The 17818-nt window shown below is 39.4% G+C and overlaps 1 long non-coding RNA gene across 1 annotated transcript; it reads right to left on the bottom strand.

Annotated features, from left to right (window-relative positions):
* Positions 1–1818: 1818 nt before the first annotated feature.
* On the bottom strand, positions 1819–14059 carry LOC125354203. The gene is made up of 4 exons (XR_007211465.1): positions 13977–14059; positions 5546–5550; positions 4430–4435; positions 1819–1830 (listed from the first exon to the last, which is right to left on the bottom strand). It is a non-coding gene; the product is annotated as an uncharacterized LOC125354203 (long non-coding RNA).
* Between the last annotated feature and the right edge of the window lie 3759 nt (positions 14060–17818).

The following is a 17818-nucleotide window of genomic DNA, read 5'->3' as shown; positions in this document are numbered from 1 at the left end:
GTCAGTCCAGTGGTTGGGAATAGGAGCTTCCTATTACCCTGTCCCCTGACTTTACCTTATTTAGGCCCAGACAAGCACTGTTGCCATTGTACCAAACCACACATCTCCGTGTTTGCATCCTGTGTCCTGTCTCCTGGCTATCTCTGGTCATCATAGTGTCCCAAATCAGCTCTTGGAGCTGAATTGGTTTGTTAGTATAGTTTTTGTTTTTTCTTTCCTCTCTGTCCTGTTTCCTAACAGTGATAAATATATTTGGGGGCAGCAGGCCTTTGTAACAATTGGCTGCCCATAGACTGCTAGCATTCTAATAAAGACTCCAAGATTTGATCCTTGAAAATGTGGTTTCTCTGATAATTTACATTATAACAGGCCCAAACCAGGCTTCTGGATCCAGCTCCCAGTCACTGCAAAGACTTTAGATGGTGCTTTCAGTCTAGGCAGGCACAGGGTATGGTTGTGGGGGTATTTGTGAAAGTGTGTTTATTGCACATTCTACTTTGAATACCAAGGTATTTTGTGTAGTTTTTGGAGCATGCTTTGCCATCCAGGCAAGCACCTTTATACTGAGTTGTGTCCCCTGGTGGTCTCAGGCCTGGCCTGAGATATGTCTCATTAAAAGGTGGATGGAGGTAGCAGAAAGCAGGAGAAGAAAGTGTGGTCATAATGGCCTTTTCTTGTTTTTCCTTTCATTAGCCATGGCTCTGATCCCACTCAACAGTGGAGAGGCCTAAGTGCTGAGGATTGGAATGGTAGGTGTGGATCTAGGTGTCAAGTCCAATGTAGGATGGGCTCAGTGGACCCCAAGAAATCTTGGTTAGGAGAACATAGGCCCCAATCCAGGTCTTGCATAGGGCACAGAGGTTAGGGTGGAGGGGATGTGTGGAAAATGTTTTTTCCAGGTTCCTGTAATCCTAATCCTACTAATCAGGAGGCCAAAATCTGTTGATTGCAGTTAGAATCCAGCCTTGGTAGGAAAGTCCATGAGGCTCTTTATCATCAATCAACAGCAACAACAAAAAACCTCTAGTAGAAGTAGAGCTGTGTCTCAAGTGGTAGAGTGCTCATGCCTTAGTTCAGGCCTCAGGACAAGCACAAAAAGATTTTTGTGGGTGGCAATGTGGCTTAGTGGTAGGCGCTCCCCTAGTATTCATGTAACCCCGCGTTTGATTCCACAGTACCACATACACAGAAAAAGCAGGATGTAGGGCTGTGGCTCTAGTGGTAGAGTACTACCCTTGGGCAAAAGAATCTCAGGGACAGTGCCTAGACCCTGAGTTTAAGCTCTAGGATTGGCAAAAAAAGATTTTCATTTTTATCATATAGGTATTACACACATTTTTTTTAAACCTTTATTTATTTAAAGTGTTTTTCTTTGCCGGTTGTGGGGTGTGAACTCTGTGCGTGGGTTCTGCCCTTGAGGTCTTCAGCTGAAGACTAGTGCTGTACCACCTGAGCCACAGCGCCACTTCTGGTGTTCTGGTGGGTCATTGGAGATAACAGTGTTTTGAACTTTCCTGCCTGAGCTGGCTTTGAACCTGGATCCTCTTGTCTCAGCCTCCTGGGTAGCTAGGTTGACAGGAGTGAGTCACATTTTATTAGGCATGCAAAAGTATTTCACTTTCTTTTTTGTGAGTTCCAGTGGTATTGTAAGTACCTCAGCTCTTAGCCCTGACTGTTTTTATGCCACCTTTGTTTTTCATGATTTCCAGCCTTTGTAGGCACTTTGAAGTGTCTGGATAAAATGTGTAGAGGCCGGAAGCTTGGAATCATGAATGGAGGTTCTGGCTCTATAGCCCAAGGTAGAACAGTGTGGATGGCCCCCATTTGAACCTGCTCTGGAGAACTCATGCCTTGCCCAGGCCCGTGGCCTCTGTTCAAGTCAGCATCAAGTTTTCATTTATACTTTCATATCCGTCTTGGGGCCTGGAGAAGGAGATGAAGGCATGTGTGAGGAAGGGCAGCCTATCTTTTCCTGCTTGGTAAGTTGGTGCTGATCAGAACAACTTAGGTGACCCTAGCCCAAGCCTCTGAGTTCTTGCTATGCATTCAGTTCTGCTTTTGGTCATGTCCTGCTCTGTGATTGTGGGTTAGGGGCTGAGGGGCCATGTGGAAAATAGTTTACTTTATTACATAGGTCTTAGACATATTTTGTTCAGCATATCAAGGCATTTAAATTTCATTTTGGCGAATTTAAAATTTATTGTGTTTCAGGGCCTCCCACAACCTAGGCAAGCAACTCAACACTGAACCTCACCCCTTTAATATAACCCAGTCAGTTCCTTTAGACTGGTTTTATTCAAGTTTTCTAGTAAGGAGCTTCTGTGTAACTTTCTGTTTTGTTCTTCCCCTGTCGCTGATATAGGATCCCACTTCCCTGTGGAGTAGTTAAAGCATACCCATCCTTTGGTGCCTGTTGATTTCTTCTGACTGTAAGTACTTTGAGGGCAAAATGTGTCTAGTATCAGATAAAAATATGGAATAAATACACTTTGAATTTTGAGTGTAGTATCTGGAAGTATGGGCCAATGTAGAAAAGTGGCTTGAATGATACCCCCTCCCCTGAAGAAGTGACACCCATTCACAAACATTCTGAAGTTGCCATCACTGTAGGTCAAGGTTCTAAGACCCTCTAATCATTGAATCACAATCATATGAGGAGGCATCAGGGAGAAGGTGACAAGGACCTGGTATGAAAAGATGGCCACTGGGTTTAATTTAGGAGCTCAGCAATCAGTGTGGCTGGTACTGAAGTACCCAGACCCTGGCTGGCCATGCTCCAAGGTAGTACTGGGCTATGGAGGGACTTGAAAGCTATGTTGAAGTAGTGCCATGGTGTTACCAGGTAAATGGCCTCTCAAACCCTGGGAGCTATCCCTTATGCTCATTAGTGTGCAGTTTCAGACAGGCACTCCACCTAAGTAGCCGTGCAGATATTTGGGGTCTCAGTTGCTGCTATGAAGCAGGATGCAGAATGATACTTGGCAAAACACACATTTTAGCCATAAAGGATGCCCTGTGGATTGGCTGTTCACTCCTGGTACTTGAACTTGGCCTGGGAGCTGTCCCTGAGCTTCTTTTTGGTTCATGCTAGCACTCTACCACTTTAACCACAGCACCATTTCTGGGCTTTTCTGTTTATGTGGTACTGACGAGTCGAACTCAAGGCTTCATGCATGCTAGGCAAGCACTCTACCACTAAGCCACATTCTCCGCCCTAGTCCAGAGTTTTGAGATGATACTTTAGGCACATCTGAGGATCACACATTGTTGCCTTTGAAGCAACAGAAGCATGGGCTTAACTTGATCAACATGAGGGTTGTGTGATGGTAGACTGTGGGGTGTCCCAGGCATGCACTGAGCACTGTAGAATCAGGCTGGAAAGGCCACCATGATGCTTGGACTGGCTAAGTCTGAAGTCTGGAGATTAGTAGGTGCTATCATGGGTGCCAGAAAATCCACAAGCCATTAAAAGAAAAGTCTGATAAATTGAAATCCTTTAAAGGCAATCAGTACAAACCTCCTAAGATTCCCAACGTAAGCTGCAAAACTGGTCAGACAAAGCACCCATTAATTTCTAAGTACAGAGTGTCAATAAATCAAGGAGAGAGCCAGGCGCCAGTGGCTCACACCAGCAATCCTCGGTATTCAGTAGGCTGAGATCTGAGGATCATGGCTCAAAGCCAGCCTAGGTAGGGATGTCCATGAGACCCTTATCTCCAATTTAATGCCAGAAAACCAGAAGTGGCACTGGCCTCAAGGACAGCCCACGACGGACAACAACAAAAGAACAGACCATTGAATGACCTGAGAGACACGTGGTCCAAACATGTGAACATGGAAGGAGATGCAACTAACTCTTGAATCTCCATAAGTTGTATATCATTGATTTTTCAACAGTGGTACACGTGACTGTTCATTCTTTTTCTGATTCATATTTGCAAATCCCTTGTGTTGATGGTGAGTCTTTGGGACATTTTTGGTGGTTCATTATTTCTAGGATTAGCTTTATTTGAGTGTTGGATTGTTAACATGCAAAATACAGTTGATGTTGGATTCTTCTAGACCAGCAGCTTTTACGAATTACGAATTAGTACGCTGAAGAAAACTGCACTTGTGCCACCTAATGGCTCACTTAAGTGGCTCTCTCCTCTCCCATTTCCCTCTCTTCTCTCTTTCTCTCCTCCCTTCCTCTCCTCTTTTTTCTTTCTCTAGACATTGTATTGCTGCATTAGACCAGGCGGATCTCACATTTGTCTTTTTGCCTCCGCCTCCCAACTGTTGGGGTTACCTGCATATACCACCCTACGAGGCTCAATATTATCCTTTCCTCCCCCTCCTCCTCCCTCTCCCTCCTGCCTCCTCCTTCGTCCTCTCCTCCTCCTCTTTTCTGCCTTTTCTCTTTCCTCCAGACATTGTATTTCTACATTACAACAAGCTGATTTTGAACTCTTAATCTTCCTGCTTGATCCTACCAACTGTGGGGCTTACCTGAATTTGCCACCCTACCTGGCTCAATTTTATGATCTAAAAGTTCCTGAAAAAGGACTCTTGTAGTGGCTGGGACTATGCTTGCCTCTTATACATGAAGCCCTGAGTTCGATTCCTCAGCACCACATATATAGAAAGGGTCAGAGGTGGTGCTGTGGCTCAAGTGGTAGAGTGCTAGCGTTGAGCAAAAAGAACCCAGGCTCTGGCTTTGATTCCAAGCCCCAGACTTCCCTACCCCCCGCTCCCAAGGCACTCTTATAGTTCTGTTTTAATAACAGACTTACCTGTAGAATAAAATAGAATGGGATTTCATTCCCCTTTTTATTTGAAAACATTATTCTCCCTCTTCTCCTTACCTCCTGTGTGTCCCCGCCTCCTCCGTTTCCGCCTCCGCCTTATCCCCTCCTCCTCTCCTTAGCTAACACGAGAACATACCTTAAGTTTTCTTTTTTTTTTTTTTTTGGCCAGTCCTGGGCCTTGGACTCAGGGCCTGAGCACTGTCCCTGGCTTCCTTTTGCTCAAGGCTAGCACTCTGCCACTTGAGCCACAGCGCCACTTCTGGCCATTTTCTGTATATGTGGTGCTGGGGAATCGAACCCAGGGCCTCATGTATACGAGGCAAGCTCTCTTGCCACTAGGCCATATCCCCAGCCCCTTAAGTTTTCTTAATGCCAAACGTTCTTCTTAAAATTTACCCAAGCACTATTCTTGGCCCTGCAAACAAAACATTAGACTGTGAATCTAGAAACAAAGAATTATAGTTCTTTTAATTATCCAAAAAAGTAAAGAGGAGCTGCTAACTCCTCCACCCATACATAAAAGTATGGCTTTTTTATTAACTCTTTTAGGGTAATAGTAATCCAGTGGCCTTAGGAGCCAATAATTTGGTGCAAATCCAAGATAAAGTAACCTATAATGTTTACCCTATCATTTATATTCATATTAGCTATTCCTCTAAAACCCCTAACAAAAGTTTTAATGGGTCAACCAACACTAACGTATCCTGAGCAAATGACTAAATCTATAAAACGAGCCTTTATTATTAGTCTGATTCCACTATTCCTATGCATCATTATAAAGAGACAGTCATCTCTACTTATCACTGATTAACTATTCATAGAATATTATATGAATTAAATATTCATAGTCCATTGAATTATACATAAGCTTTAAGTTAGATTTTTATGATATTATTTTATCTACAGCCCTATTCATCACTTGGTCCATCATAGAATATTCTGCATGATATATACATTCAGATTCAAACATAAACCAATTTATGACCTACCTCCTTATATTTCTCATCACTATGCTCATCCTAGTCACAGCTAATAATATGTTCCAACTCTTTATCGGGTGGGAGGGTGTAGGAATGATATCCTTTCTATTGGATGATGGTATGGTTGAACACACGCTAACACTGCAGATCTACAAGCTATTATCTATAACTGCATTGGAGACATTGGCTTTATTTTATCTATAGCATGATTTTATAATAACTGTAATTTATGAGAACTTCAACAATTTTTTAAAATAAGTAATGAAAACTGCCTTACCCTTACTGGGCTTAATTCTAGCAGCTACTGGTAAATCCGCTCAATTCGGCTTACACCCATGGCTTCCATCTGCCATAGAAGGTCCTACACCTGTATCTGCTCTACTATACTCAAGTACTATAGTTGTAGCAGGAATCTTTCTGGTAATTTGTTTTTATCCCCTTATATCCAATCACCCAAATATTATATCACTAATTCTATGTATTGGGGCCATTACAACCTTATTCACAGCAATCTGTGCCCTGACCCAAAACAATATTAAAAAAATTATTGCACTCTCTACATCAAGCCAATTAGGTCTGACAATAATAACTCTAGGCATTAATCAGCCTTATTTATCATTTCGTCACATCTGTACACATGCATTCTTCAAAGCTATGTTATTTATATGTTCTTACTCAATTATCCACAACTTAAACGCTGAACAAGACATTCGAAAATAAGGAATCGCCCCATGTCTACCATTTACAACATCTGCTCTGATTGTAGGTAGCCTAGCTTTAACTGGCACACCCTTCCTTACAGGATTTTATTCAAAAGACCTAATCATTGAAGCAATAAATCTGTCATATACTAATTAATCTGTCATATACTAATCATCACCCTAATTTCAACGTCTTTTACAGCTATATACAGCTCACAAATTATTTTCTTCGTTTTAATAGGACATCCACGATTATTACCAATTAATTCCATCAATGAAAATATTCCAAGCCTAATTAATCCGATTAAATGCCTTTTTTTTTTTTTTTTTTTTTTTTTTGTGGCCAGTCCTGGGCCTTGGACTCAGGGCCTGAGCACTGTCCCTGGCTTCTTCCCGCTCAAGGCTAGCACTCTGCCACTTGAGCCACAGCGCTGCTTCTGGCCGTTTTCTGTATATGTGGTGCTGGGGAATTGAACCTAGGGCCTCGTGTATCCGAGGCAGGCACTCTTGCCACTAGGCTATATCCCCAGCCCCGATGCCTTCTAATAGGAAGCATCTTCACTGGTTTCCTATTTTCCAACCTTATTAACCCTACCAACACCCAAACTATAACTATGCCTATTATCATCAAATTAACAGCTCTAACAGTAAGTATCATAGGGTTTATTACTGCAATAGAACTAAACATTATATCATCCTATTTAAAATTATATCCAAAATCGTATTCATTCAACGTCTCTAACCTGCTAGGATTTTTTTCCAACTATCACACATTGACTCATTCCTAATATAGGTCTCACATTTAGGCAAAACTTAGCAACATCAACTATAGACTAGACATGAACTGAAAAAATTATACCTAAAACCTTAGCTACCATTAATACATCTGCTTCTAGCTCTGTGTCAAATCATAAAGGCCTATTAAAAATTTATTTTTCATCATTCATCTTATCCACCCTACTTCTACTAGTTATTAACTAAGTGCCATGAGTAATTTCAATAATAAGATAAATAGCTATAGAGTTCAACCACCAACTACTACAATTCAACTCCCATAACTGTAAATAGCCGCTACTCCAACTGAATCTTCCCGAACAAGTACTACATCATCTTTACCAAACGCTAAAGCATTATCTAAATTATATAATCCACCTAAACCTTCTAACCCCTCAAAATGCAGAACAGTAATTAGTAAGACGACTTCTAGTAAGATTCCTGATAATAGTAAAAATCATAGTCATAAATTTGAGCTTCAAGTTTCAGGATATTCATCAGTTGATATAGCTGTTGTATAACCAAATACTACTAACATCCCTCCTAAATAATTAAGAAATAGTCATACCAATATAAGGGCTATCATTTAGAATTATTAGAGCACACCCCAGAGCCCCACTGACAATCATACACCCGTGAAAATAGGTGAAGGTTTAACAGCCAACCCCAACAAAACCTAAAACCATTAAGATTAAAGTTAAATAAAGTTAAATTGTCATAATTTTCACATGGACTTAAACCACGACCAATGACATGAAAAATCATCATTGTTAATTCAACTATAAAAACACTTTATAATGACAATCATACTAAAGTCTCACCCTCTCATAAAAATAGTAAACCATGCTTTTATTGACCTTCCAACTCCCTCTAACATCTCAGGATGATGAAACCTTGGATCCCTTCTTGGAGTATGCTTAATTATCCAAATTTCTTTTTGTCTATTCTTATCTATGCACTACACATCTGATAACACTCACAGCATTTTCTTCAGTGGCCCATAATTGTCGAGATGTTAAATATGGTTGATTAATCCGATATATACACGCTAACGGAGTATCATTGTTCTTCATTTGCCTTTATCTGCACATTGGATGAGGTATTGATTATGGCTCCTACCTCTACAAAGAAACCTGAAACATCGGAACTACTCTTCTATTCCTAGAAATAGCTACAGCCTTTATAGGATATGTACTTCCATGCGGACAGATGTCATTTTGAGGAGCCAATCTATTATCTGCAATCCCTTATATTGGCTCAGACCTAGGAGAGTGAATTTGAGGGGGGTTTTCAGTTGATAACGCTACTTTAACTCATTTCTTCGCATTTTATTTTATTTTACCATTGATTATTGCAGCAATGGTGATAGTTCATCTTTTATTTCTTCACGAAACAGGATCTAATAATCCACTAAGCATCCTATCTGATTCAGATAAAATTCCATTCCATCCTTACTACTCATTCAAAGATGTATTAGGAGGTGTAGCATTGCTAGCCTTTTTCTTTATGATCGTTTTATTCTTCCCAGATGCCTTAGGACCCCCAGATAATTCTATACCAGCTAACCTACTCAATACACCACCTCATATTAAACCAGAATATTTCCTATTCGCCTATGCTGTTCTATGCTCCATTCTAAATAAACTTGGAGGAGTAATTGCCCTGATCCTATCAATCCTAATCCTTGCCCTATTCCCACTGCTCCATACATGTAACCAACGTGGATTAATATTCCGACCTATTAGCCAAATCCTATTTTGAATTTTAGTCTCAGATTTATTTATTCTAACCTTACTTGGAGGACAACCAGTAGAACCACCCTTTACCATTAGTGGACAAATCGCATCCATTCTCTATTTTTCTATTATCCTTCTCTTTCTCCAAATTGTCAGATTAATTGAAAATAAAATACTTAAATGAAGACTGCTTTAATAGTATAAGAGTTATATAGGTCTTGTAAATGTAAGATGAAGATTTTATCTTCCTAAAGCATTCAGGGAAAGAATACAATCCTACCTCCAACCCCCAAAGCTGGAATTCTTAATTAAACTATTCCCTGTACTTGGGAGATTTAATAAATTTAAACTGTTTCATCAGGCTTAATCTTAAACTCTCCCTCCATAAAAAATTACCGTGCATATTATGATTAATCTTTCATAAACCATAAAATGCTTATTACACATTAAATTAATACATACCTGCTCATCAGCAAGTAATAACCCCCATAAAGTACATTTACATCCTATGTTATATCCACATTTAATGCTCCACAATATGAATATTGTACAGTATAAGTTAATGCTTGTCAACAATATACCCACAATAGTCCATTAAATTTCGTTAGTCCTTGAACACATGGATATCCCCTACTACTTGTTGTCTCTTAATCTACCATCCTCCGTGAAACAATCAATTCGCCCACTCAGCCTACCCTTCTCGCTTCGGGCCCATAAAACTTGGGGTAGCTATTGTGAAAGTATACCTGACATCTTATTTTCACCTCAGGGCCATAAAATTAAGATCGCCCACACGTTCCCCTTAAATAAGACATCTCGATGGATCAGTGACTAATCAGCCCCTGACCAACATAACTGCTCTGTCATACCCCTGGTATATTATTTTCGGTATGCTGTGACTCAGCTAAGCCGTCCAGGCATGGACGCAGTGAATTGATCTGTAGCTGGACTTATTAACTAACATTCTCCAACTCCATAATAAGCCATTGACATATTAATTAATGCTCGAGGACATAAAAAATTTTATACTAAAATAGTACTCTAACGCATACACAGAAATAATAGTTATTTTTCCCACCTTAGGAGATTAGCACTTTATTAACACCCATTTCCCTAAACATTAATAGATGCAAATACCATCATAGTCCTAATCTGAACTTACTAAAAGCTTAGTTGACACTCCAAAGGCCCCTGGGTTACTGTAGCTTATAAGCAAAACAAGGCACTGAAAATGCCTAGAATTGTTTAATTCCATACACACAAAGGTTTGGTCCTTGCCTTTTTATTTGCTGTCATTAAAATTATACATGCAAATATCCGTACGCCGGTCAGTTTCACCCTAAAATTCAGTTAGAATAAAAGGAGTAGTTATTAAGCTCTCTATAACAATTGAAGCTCCACGGGCTACAGCAGTGACAAAAATTAAGCTATGAACGAAAGTTCGGCTGTTATACTGACATATGGTTGGTAAACTTCGTGCCAGCCACCGCGGTCATACGAATGACCTAAGTAAATAAAGTTCAGCGTAAAGAGTGTTGAATTAAATATTCAGTAAAATTAAAGTACAGCTAAGCTGTAAAAAGTCCTAACTTTTATGAAAAACAATGTCGCAAGAAATTTTATGTAATTAAAACACTAAAACTATAACAATCTGGGATTAGATACATGCCTATTTGTCAGAGAACTACTAGCCACAGCTTAAAACTCAAAAGACTTGGCGGTGCTTTTATATCCATCTACAGGAGCCTGTTCTGTAATTGATAAACCCTGATATACCTCACCATTTCTTGCTTATTCAGTGTATATACCGCCATCTTCAGCAAACCCTAAAAAGTCCCACAAGTAAGCCCAATTATATAAAAAAAGTTAGGTCGAGGTGTAACTGGGCTACATTTTCTGGTACAGAACATAGGAAACCTTGTCTGAAATTGACAAGATAAAGGAGGATTTAGCAGTAAACTAAAAATAGAGCGTTTCATTGAATAGAGCAATGAAGCACACACACACACACCGCCTGTCACCCTACTCTATTAGATACAGATAAGTACATAACTTTCAACTACAAGACTTGAGATAAGTCGTAACAAGGTAAGCATACTGGAAAGTGCCCTTGGATTAATCAAAGTGTAGCTTAAATAAAACATCTGACTTTTACACTCAGAAGACTTCAAAATACTGGAATGCTTTGAAGTATTGCTAGCCTAGCCTTCCATAAACTAAATTATTCTTAATGTATACATTAAATCATTCACCCCTAAACTAGTGTAGGATATAGAAAATTTATTACTAGAGATATAGAAACAGGTACTGCAAGGGAAAGATAAAAGATCTAATTAAAGTATGTCAAAGCAAAGATAAAACCTTCTACCCTTTGGATAATGGACTAACTAGAATAAATTTGTCAAAAAGTGTTGTTGCCAAACACCCCGAAATCAGACGAGCTACCTTTAAATAGCTAACCAGAGCCAACCCATCTATGTCGCCAAGTAGTGGGATAATTTAAAGGTAGAGGTGAAAAGCCTACTGAGCCTGATGATAGCTGGTTGCCCAGCCAAATAATTTTAGTTCAACTTAAAATTTACCTAAAGTATTAATAAATTAAATGTAAATTTTAATGTTAATCTAAAGAGGTGCAGGTCTTCAGAATTAGGATTCAACCTTTTCTAGTGAATAATTACTTAATCATAGTTGGCCTAAAAGCAGGCACCAATTAAGAAAGCATTCAAGCTCAACACGAGTTAAATATAAATATTACTAAAACCTATAACAATTCCTAGAAATACACTGGGCCAATTTAAGTAATTATATTAGATGCACCAATGTTAGTATAAGTATTAAAAATAATTACCCGTTACATAAGTGTATATCCACCAGAATAAATCACTGATAATTAACATTAACATTTAAAAAACCCCATATTAATCTTAAACACATACAAATCAATGTTAATCCAACACAGGTATGTCACCAAGGAAAGATTTTTTTTTTTTTTTTTTTGGCCAGTCCTGGGCCTTGGACTCAGGGCCTGAGCACTGTCCCTGGCTTCTTCCCGCTCAAGGCTAGCACTCTGCCACTTGAGCCACAGCGCCGCTTCTGGCCGTTTTCTGTATATGTGGTGCTGGGGAATCGAACCTAGGGCCTCGTGTATCCGAGGCAGGCACTCTTGCCACTAGGCTATATCCCCAGCCCCCAAGGAAAGATTTAAAAATGTAAAAGGAACTCGCAAACACAAGCACTGCCTGTTTACCAAAAACATCACCTCTAGCATTACAAGTATTAGAAGCACCGCCTGCCCAGTGACTAACGTTGAATGGCCGCGGTATCTGACCATGCAAAGGTAGCACAATCACTTGTTCCTTAATTAGGGACTTGTATGAATGTCATAACAAGGGCTTATCTGTCTCTTACATTTAATCCATGAAATTGACCTTTCCGTGAAGAGGTGGAAATTAAATAATAAGGCAAGAAGACCATATGGAGCTTAAATTAACTTTCTACTAAAAACTTAAACTCACTCTAACAGAGGTAAACAGTAACAAGCTAGAAAGAAAACTTTGGTTGGGGTGACCTTGGAGAAAAAAATAATCCTCTGAAATACCTAGACCTGGACTTAAAAGTCGAAGTTAACCTACGTCATCTTTGATCCAGAATTTCTGATCAATGGACCAAGTTACCCTAGGGATAACAACGCAATCTCATTAAAGAGTCCATATCGATAATGAGGTTTACGACCTCGATGTTGGATCAGGACATCCAAATGGTGCAGCAGCTATTAAAGGTTTGTTTGTTCAACGATTAAAGTCCTATGCGATCTGAGTTCAGACTGGAGAAATCCATGTCAGTTTCTATCTATTTACTCTTTCTCCTAGTACGAAAGGACCAGAGAAATAATGCCATCTTTTCCCAAAGCTCCTTAATGCTTAATTAATGATTTATTTCTTAATTAAATTCGCATGCCCAAAATAATTTCCAAGATAAGGAACTGTTAAGATGGCAGAGCTCAGCAATTGCTTAAGATTTAAAACCTTATTATCAGAGGTTCAACTCCTCTTCTTAACAGCATGTTTATTTTAAATTTCCTTGTATTTATTATTCCAATTTTATTAGCAGTAGTCTTCTTAACCCTACTAAAACGCAAGATCCTAGGCTATATACAATTTCGAAAAGGTCGTAACATCATACATCCATAAGATATTTTTCAACCATTCGTGGATGCTATAAAACAGTTCGTTAAAGAGCCTATACGCCCAGCCACTTCATCCTTAATTCTATTTTCAATTTCCCCTATTTTAGCATTATCACTAACTGTCCCTATGAATTCCCCTTCCAATACCACATCCTCTAATTAACAGAAATACAGGATTTTTATTCATCTTAGCAGCATCAAGCATATCAGTATATTCAATTTTATGGGAAGGCTGAGCATCTAAATCAAAATACGCTATATTTGGAGCATTACGAGCTATAGCTCAAGCCATTTCATATGAAGTAAGCCTAGCAGTCATCCTCCTATCGACAACACTATTAGCTGGACCATTCTTAATATTATCCCTTACAATGTCTCAAGAATATATCTGAATAATTCTCCCTGCATGACCCCTAGCTAGTGATCTCCACACTAGCTGAAACAAACCGAGCTCCCTTTGACCTAACCGAAGGTGAATCTGAAGTAGTTTCAGGCTTCAACGTTGAATATGCTGCAGTACCATTTGCCTTATTCTTTATGGCAGAATATATAAATATCCTAATAAAGTCACTAATCGCTATTTTATTTTTTGGCCCAACCTGCTCATCACTCAATACAGAAATGATAACTTCAAACCTAGTTGTAAAAGTATTAATTTTAACTTCATCGTTTCTATGGATCCGAGCATCATATCCACGTTTCCGATATGACCAACTTATACATATTCTATGAAAAATTTCCTTCTCGTAACCCTAGGGCTATGTATGTGTCACATTTCACTACCTATATGTACGACTGCTACCTATATGTACCACCACTAATATGGAAATATGTCTGACAAAAGAGTTACTTTGATAGAGTAAAATATAAAGGTTATATTCCTTTTATTTCTAGAACTATAGTACTCAAACCCAACCCAAGAACTCAAAATTCTTTGTGCTACCTATTACACTAAATTCTAGTAAGGTCAGCTAATTAAAGCTGTCGGGCCCATACCCTGAAAATGTTGGTTTTAACCCCTCCCATACTAATTAATATTGTTGTATATTCACTAATTATATTTACTATCTTTATAGGAACCATATTTGTTCTCACAACCTCACACTGAATATGCATATTAATAAGGCTAGAAATTAGCATACTAGCAATTATTCCTATAATAATTTACAGCAATAACCCACGCTCAACCGAAGCCACCACAAAATATTTCCTAACACAAGCAACAGCATCAATAATCCTTATATACTATATCCTCAATAACCTTGATTCATCTGGCCATTGAAACATAGTTGACCTAAAAGACAACCTATACCAATATATACTACCAATTGCCCTACCCATAAAACTTGGCTTAGCCACATTCCACCTTTGAGTACCAGAAGTTACTCAGGGCATTCCATTTTTCTCTGGTATAATCCTACTAACATGACAAAAACTGGCACCAATCTCAATTATATACCAAATGGCCAACAACCTAAATACAAACATAACAATATTTATAGCTATATCATCAATTCCTATTGGTGGCTGAGGAGTTCTTAGTCAGACTCAAATATGAAAAAATTCTAGCATATTCATCCATCGCCCATATAGGATGATAGCAGCAATAACAATCTGTAATCCCTTATTTACATCATACTTACAATTTACATGTTTATGTCCTTAGACTTTCTATCAGCTAATAACACTACATCTCTAACCATGAAATTCTACCCCACTAATTACTTTAATCATGCTGGTCACACATATCATTAGGAGGACTACCTCCACTAACAGGATTTCTACCTAAATGATTTATTATCCAAGAAAAAGTGTTAAAAATATTATAGTAAGTATATTTATAGTCATATCAGCCCTACTAAACCTTTACTTTTATCCTCGACTAATCTATTCATCTGCCCTTACATTATTTCCCCTTCCAAATAATTAATTCATATGAAGAGTAATCACAAAAGCTTATGACCCATCCCAACTCTTCTTTTTCTATTGTCATTTTCACTCCCCCTATCCCCATTATTGTACTCAATATTCTAGAAATTAGGTTAATCAAAGACCAAGGGCCTTCAAAGCCCTAAGTAAACACTGAAGTTTAATTTCTTTCTCTAAGGACTGCTGAATGAATACTACATCTTCTGGACGCAAACCAATCGTTTTTCTTAAGCTAAATCCTCACTATATTGATAGGAATCAAACCTACGAAATGTTAGTTAACAGCTAAATACCCTAAATCATCTGCCTTCAATCTACTTCTCCTGCCGAGAAATAAAAACGGCAGGAGTCCTGGCAGGATTGAAGCTGCTCATTTGAATTTGCAATTCAATATGAAATTTCACCTCTTGACTATGATAGAAAGGGGTCTACCCCTGTAATTAGATTTTCAGTTTAATGCCTTACTCAGCCATTCTATCAATTATGTTCATTAATCGTTGATTATTTTCAACAAATCATAAAGACATTGGAACCCTATACCTTATATTCGGAGCATGAGTCGTAATAGTAGGCACAGGTCTAAGCATCCTTATCCTAGCTGAACTTGGTCATCCAGGAGCTCTTTTAGGGGATGATCAAGTCTACAATGTAGTTACTGCCCACGCATTTGTTATAATTTTCTTTATACCAATTATGATCAGAGGGTTTGGAACCTGATTATTGCCATTAATGATTGGAGCACCTGATATAGCATTTCCTCCTAGGAATAGCATAAGCAATTCTCTGATCTGAAAGTTCTTGAAAAGGCACGTTTATAGTTCTGCTTTAGTAGCTACAGACTTACCTGAAGAATAAAATAGAATGGGATTTCATTCCCCTTTTCATTTGAAAACTCTCCTTTTCTCCTTCCCTTTTCCACCTCCACCTCAGCCCCTCCTCCATTTCTCCTTTCCCCCCCACCTCCTCCTCTCCTGCTCCTCCTCTTCCTCCTCCCCACTCTGCTCCCTGCTCCTCCCTCCCCTCCTCCTGTTTTCTGTCTTTTCTCTTTCCCTTTTTCTCCAGACATTGTATTTGTATTTCTACATTAGACATGGCCGGTTGTGAACTCTCATCAGCCTACCAACTGTGGGGCTTATCTGAATTTGCCACCTTACCTGACTCAATTTCACGATCTAAAAGGGCCTGAAAATGCGCTTTTTTAGTTCTGTTTCAGTACCAATAGACTTACCTGTAGAATGAAATAGAATGAGATTTCATTCTCCTTTTGATTTGAAAACTTTATTGTCTCCTCTCTTCTCTGTGGCTTCCCCCGCCCCCTCCCCCCTCCCCCCTTCCTCCCGTTTGCTTCTTCTCTGTCTTTTCTCAGGACATTTTATGTTTGAGGCACAGTTAGCATTCATGATTCCCAACCCGTGTGGTTTAGAATGTGTGTTAGGCCCCTCTGATTGCCTTCAGCTGTTGTGGGGTTGTTCGATCAGAGTCCTTGCCCTGCCATGCTTGATGGTGTGCTCCCGCTGCTCCTAACTTTGGGAGACAATGGAGAGATGAATTAAAGGTCAGCTGTGTTTTCACTGTGTTCATGCACCTGCTCTGCATACATGTGAGGGTATGGGTGGGGGATCGAGTGTTGTGTGTCTCTGTGTGTAAACTTGGACACCCCTTAAGCATGTTTGACAAAGCAAGGCCACCTACCTCCAAGGATGCAGAGCACTGTCCGGTAAGTCACAGAGTGGGTTGGAGTTGGGCTTTAGTTTAAGTTATTGGGTTGTTAGGTGTCTGTGGTTAGAGGTGTAGGGGTTTCCAGGCCTTTGGGCTAATGTTTTCAGGGTTGGTATGATTTCAGATTAGGGTTCTGGTGTAGGGTTGTCGATGTTAAGGATAGGTTTAAGGTTGGGTGTTGTTAAGAAGACTCGGTGTGAATTAAAATTCTTCAGTTATGCTGCAGAAAAATTGATCACATCATCCCATTACATCTCCACTTCAAGGCACATGATCACATCACATCACATCCTCAGATCACACCACATCATCATTTCACACCAACCTTACCTGAATTTGCCACCCTACCTGGCTCAATTTTTATCATCTAAAAGTTATTGATAAGGTAATTTTTTATTTCTGTTTTAGTAGCTAGAGACTTACCTGAAAAATAAAATAGAATGGGATTTTATTCCCCTTTTCATATGAAAACTTTGTCTCCTTTTCCCCTCCTCTCCACCTCTGTCCCGCATCCTCTCTTCCATTTCACCTCCTCCTCCCCCCTCCACTCTTCATTCTTTGCTGCTCCTCCTCTCCCTCCTCTTCCTCTTCCTCCTCCTCCTCCTTCTCCCCTTCCTGTTCCTCTTTTGTATTTTCTCTTTCCTTTCTTTTTCCTCCATACATTTTATTTGTATTTCTTCATTAGACCTGGTTTTGAACTCTCAATTGTCTTGCGTCAGACTACCAACTGTAGTGCTTACCTGAATTTGCCACACTACCTGTGTCAATTTTAAGATCTAAAAGTTTTTGAAATGGTACTTTTTTAGTTCTGTTTTAGTAGCTAGAGACTTAGCTGTAGAATAAAACAATGATTTCATTCCCCTTTTCACTTGAAAACTTTATTCTCCCCTTTCCCCTTCTTGTCCCCGACCCCCTTCTACCCCGCCTCTGCCGGCCCGCCCCCTTATACCACCCGCCCATGCCTCTACCACTTCCGCTTCTGCCCCCTCCTCCTCTTCTCAGTTTT

Source organism: Perognathus longimembris, chromosome 7 (genome assembly GCF_023159225.1).
Source record: "Perognathus longimembris pacificus isolate PPM17 chromosome 7, ASM2315922v1, whole genome shotgun sequence".
Lineage (NCBI taxonomy): Eukaryota > Metazoa > Chordata > Mammalia > Rodentia > Heteromyidae > Perognathus > Perognathus longimembris.
This window is presented reverse-complemented; position numbering and strand designations above follow the sequence as displayed.